This window comes from Aotus nancymaae, unplaced genomic scaffold, assembly GCF_030222135.1.
Source record: "Aotus nancymaae isolate 86718 unplaced genomic scaffold, 86718_ANA_hifiasm-v0.15.2.pri h1tg001264l, whole genome shotgun sequence".
Taxonomy (NCBI): Eukaryota; Metazoa; Chordata; class Mammalia; order Primates; family Aotidae; genus Aotus; species Aotus nancymaae.
Window position 1 is genome coordinate 1 of NW_026989680.1, and position 5000 is coordinate 5000.

The 5000-nt window shown below is 47.6% G+C and overlaps 1 long non-coding RNA gene across 1 annotated transcript in view; it reads right to left on the reverse strand.

Moving 5' to 3' along the window:
• Nucleotides 1–3817: 3817 nt before the first annotated feature.
• The window catches only part of LOC135273376 (uncharacterized), a 21657-nt gene continuing 20474 nt past the window's right edge, over nucleotides 3818–5000 (reverse strand). Inside the window, exon 3 of the long non-coding RNA XR_010341160.1 lies at nucleotides 3818–5000. This exon is cut by the window's right edge and continues 76 nt beyond it. This is a non-coding gene — a long non-coding RNA (uncharacterized LOC135273376).

Below are 5000 nucleotides of genomic sequence, written 5' to 3' on the forward strand. Positions count from 1 at the left end.
TTTTCAGTCAGAAAGCCTGTATTTACTTTTGGAAACTGAACAAGCCATGCGTCTGTCTCGGGAACTTTGCAGATTACTTGATGTTAGGTAAAACGCATAATTGTTTCTTTGGCGGATTCGTATCAGTAACTTGAAAATGGGATATTAAGAAGAGCCAATGCTTCGTTAAATTTAGTTCGTCTGCCTTTAAAAGAACATGAAATGTGACCATTTTGTTGGATGGATCGGGGTATTTCTTTTGGAGCATAAAATGTATGCTGTCGATGACCAATAAATATAGAATATGGTAATCGGAATTACCTCCGGACCACAGTATGCATTGTTACGAACACCGTGCACCTGATTATGTATAGTAGTGTAGCCTCAATTATCTCTACAAGTCATTGACTAACCAGTATGCTTTGCCTTCTTTCCAGATTTAAACTACCTGTTATTATAGGGGACCGGTAGCATCAGCTTGTGGAGCAGTGGCTTTGAATCTAGTTTTCAGTGATCAGAAGCAGCAGTTATTTGAGTGCGTGAATGGAATGATGATCAGTATAAATGTACCGAAACCACCATGTTACAGAAATTTTTTCCTTCCTTCTTTCTTTCTTTCTTTCTTTCTTTCTTTCTTTCTTTCTTTCTTTCTTTCTTTCTTTCTTTCTTTCTTTCTTTCTTTTTTCTTTTTCTTTTTTTTTTTTTGAGACAGAGTTTCGCTCTTGTTACCTAGGCTGGAGTGCAATGGCACGATCTCGGCTCACCGCAACCTCCGCCTCCCGGGTTCAAGCAATTCTCCTGCCTCAGCCTCCAGAGTAGCTGGGACTACAGGCGCGCGCCACCACGCCCAGCTAATTTTTGTATTTTTAGTAGAGATGGGGTTTCACCATGTTGACCAGGATGGTCTGGTCCGGATCTCTCGACCTCATGATCCACCCGCCTCGGCCTCCCAAAATGATGGGATTATAGGCGTGAGCCACCACGCCCGGCCTACAGAAATTTTTACTACGTATTTTTCATCTGTAGTTTCTCAGAAGGGCTATAGATGATTCGAACTGTCAAATCCTCGCATGCTTCTGTGACACCCCTGTCCGTCTTCTCCCTTTCTTTAACCAAAGCGTTAGGTGAGACTGTCACAACCGTTATGTTTTCCATTAAACCGGAAGTGTGATATTATTTGACACTTATGCTTGTATCCTAAATTTCACCAACCAAACGTCATGTTCACATGTTGATTCCTCGGGAATGAAATGAAGGTACTATATACCTTGAAATATATTTTGTAGAAACTTGTCATGTTGAGCAACATCTTAGCATGGTAAGTAAGTTCCCTTAGCTATATAAACTTGTGCATGTTTCAGAGAGATCAGTAAATAAAATACTACAAAAAAGAAGGAGAAGGAGAAGAAGAAAGGAGTAGAAAAGAAGAAGAAGAAGAAGAAGAAGAAGAAGAAGAAGAAGAAGAAGAAGAAGAAAGAAGGAGAAGAAAAAGAAAAAGAAGAATAAGAAGAAGCAGAAGCAGAAGACCTTATTGTTGTACCCGAGCGAGTCAAAGAATGCAGCACACTCTGAGATTGAATTATGAGTCCTTTATTATGCCAGCGACCGAGAGGTGGCTGACGCACAAAATTCTCTCGGCCGGCCCCTAAGAAAATGTTAGGTGGTCTTTTATACCCTAGTTTTAAAAGGGAGGGGGAACGTAGCTGAAGCAAATTTTTCACAAAAGCAGAGTAAGCAAAAAGTTAAAAGTTAACCTAGTACATGAGAAATAAAACAGTGCCAGGTGCGAGGGGTACAGTTGTCACAAAAGACATACAACTTACATAGGTAACGGGGGCTCTGGGCACTGGACAGCAGCTGCCTGCATTCCCAGGCTCTGTTGGTACCACTTAAGTCGGCCTCTTATCAACAAATGCATTCCTGGGGGTGCCCAGTGTCAGCCCGCCCCAGCTGCTACGTACTCTGGTTCCGTACTGAATGGTGGGAAAACAACTAAAATGTAGAAGCTAAGATGGAGTCTGTCCAGCTCAGGAAGCTAACATAAAGCCTGAACAGCTTTTAGTCTGAGAAGGAGAGAGTTAGTTTTAACTGGCAAAAAGCAGGTTATCACACTATGAAGTACAGTTTACATTAACCCGCTGTCACCATACGTCGAGAAATCCACAAAAGCGCTAGTGAACAACAGGAGAAAAACAGCAGCTAACACGTCCTGGGGAAAAGATACGCCTTCCTAGAATTCCGTGCCAAGGCATCGCCTCCGGTAATCTTAAGGGAGCAAAGTATTACTTTTTAGACAGCGTTTCTATTTTGGGCAAATACTACTACGGCCCAGAGTGGCGCCATGATGCCCTTCCCGTTTTGCAAATTTGCTGGTCCAAGGAAGGAGAAAATAAGACATCATGATAAAAGGTGATTGAGACCCAGCCAAGATGAAGCTTTCCCAGGGAGGGAGGGAAGGAGGGAGGGAGGGAGGGAGGGAGGGAGGGAGGGAGGGAGGGAGGGGGGCCTGAGGCGTGAAGGGGTGAAAAAACGCCACCACTACAGTCCAGTCCGCCCACCCGCTTGCCCACGGGGGCCAAAGGCTGTGCCATCGCCCCCCGCTGCCTCTGGGGAAGTGGGGACCGTGCCCCAGCCCCAGCCCCCATCTTCAAAAACAGTGGCCACCGAGTGAGGTGAGGCCTGGCGATCACCCATGCAAATGTCAACCGGCAAAGGGTGGGCGGAGGGGAGAGAAGATGGAGGCCCACCCGCCTGGCTCCAGAACGTTTCCACGCAGGGTGGCGGGAGGTGCGGTGTCGGGGGGAACCCACCTCACAAACTCACGGAATTGGAGTAAAGGGGCGGGGGGGAGGGGCTTAAAAAAAATAAACCAACTCCTCATAAAGCCCAAGGAGAAGAGTCTATGCATGCGCATGAAAGACACCAACAAACAAAGAAACACAAAGTACTGATAAAAGAACCATAGGGCCCCCACCAGGGTGGAGGTTCCCAAGGCAACGAGGGAGAGAGGGAGGGGCCTCCAGATGGGAGGAAGAGAAACCGGTTGCCCCAGGCTCTGTGAAGTCGTCAGGCAGACCTCCCTCCGCGCCACCTCGATTTTCCATTACAGTGGCCGCTAGGTGATGCCCGAAGACATTTATATAAAAGTGTCAGTGTTTTTATGCTTCACTAAATGATAAGGCCTATGTTCAAACATCATCATCTGCCTCACTCATTATTTCTCTTTCTCAGTGCCTGAACACACCCAATAGCAAGCACCAGGTAGAGGCTAAGACCCACAAAAATGGAAGCATCCTTCAAGTTGATAGGACATTTAACCATACTAAGCCCACTGTCAAAAACAATGTAAATTATACTCCTCCTGCAAAAGGCCAACTTATATGGCAAATATGTAAAAACCCTGGCATACAGGAAAAAATGAATACATGACAGTCTAATACATTATCCCGCTTTGTAGATAGACTTATCATTCCACTAAGTATTAACTATAGTTCCAAGCACTGAATCTGCTTAATAACCAAAATGTAAAGACCTTACCTTGTGGTTTGTAATGTCTCATTAACAGAAATGTGAACTTTGATAACAGTTTAACTAAAATATTTCTTTATTTCAAGCTATCAGATGACATTGACATATTTGCATTTTCTATCTGTGTATACGTAATGACTTTCTTCAAGGCTTCAAGATCAGGATTGTCTTATGCCTTTGCATCACGGACCTAAGAGACCCCAATTATTTGAAGATGGGATGGGGACAAAATGTGGGTCCCCGTAGTCCCTACTCTGTGCAGCATCCATTAGATGACCACCGTACATATCACCAAAGTAATGACAGTAAGTCCTAAATCCAAAGTGCAACTTTAATACTGCAATTCCAAAAAAAATAAAGCTGTATACAACTCTTGGAATAACTCACCCAAATAAATAGCTTTATAACAGACAGACAGACAGACAGACAGACACACACACACACACACACACACACACACACACACACACACACACACACACACACAAAAGACCTAGCTAGATGCTTGCAGATGTCAGCACGGAAAAGAAGGGAATCTTGGATCGCTCTGGGTCGGGGTGGAGGTTGGTGGGGGGAGCGGCTCAGGCACGCCGCATCACCAGCCTCTCCCCGATCCCTCTCGGGCCAGGTCGTTTCTGGGCCCACCCAGGGAATCCTCTCAGGTGGTGCCCACCTGCAACTAGTCGACCAGAGCCCCCAGGGGACACAGCCTAGGCACCCGCCCATGGGTTCATATGGAACTTCAATTCCCCTAGACAACAGGAAGAGGAGACCAGGGGCGGGGGCGTGTGGACGGAGGGAGGCTAGGGGTGGAGATGGGACCCATCTAAGATGGAAGTCCAGTCCATAGCGTTTCCGAGTGGGCGCCAGACCCACCACCTCAGAGTGGCAATACCTGTCACAGGGAAACGAAGGTCCGTGAAATCCACGCTCCCGGAGACAGCGTGGATTTCACGGGGAGAAGAAGACAGCTTGCAGCACGCTACCTCCTGTCCCGGGGTCAAGTTTTCACTCCCAAATTTCGCATTTCTTCCCCCCCTCAACAAAGTTCCGCTCTCGTTGCCCAGGCTGGAGAGCAGTGGCACGATCTCGGCTCGCCGAAACCTCCGCCTCCCGGGTTCCAGCGATTCTCCTGCCTCAGCCTCCCGAGTGGCTTGGGATGACAGGCACGTACCTGTATAATCTCAGCAACTCGGGAGGCTGAGGCAGGGGAATCGCTGGAACCCGGGAGGTGGAGGTTGCAGTGAGCCCAGGCTGTAGCGTAGCGTGGTGCAATCTCAGTCGACCGCCACCTCCGCCTCTCGGGTTCAAGCGATTCTTCTGCCTCAGCGTCCCGAGTAGCCGAGACTACAGGCGCACGCCACCACGGCCAGCTAATTTTTGTATTTTTAGTAGAGACGGGGTTTCACCACGTCGGCCGGGATGGTCTCGATCTCTCAAGCCCGTGATCTGCCCGTTCCATCCATGCTCACGCCTGTCATCGCAGCAGTCTG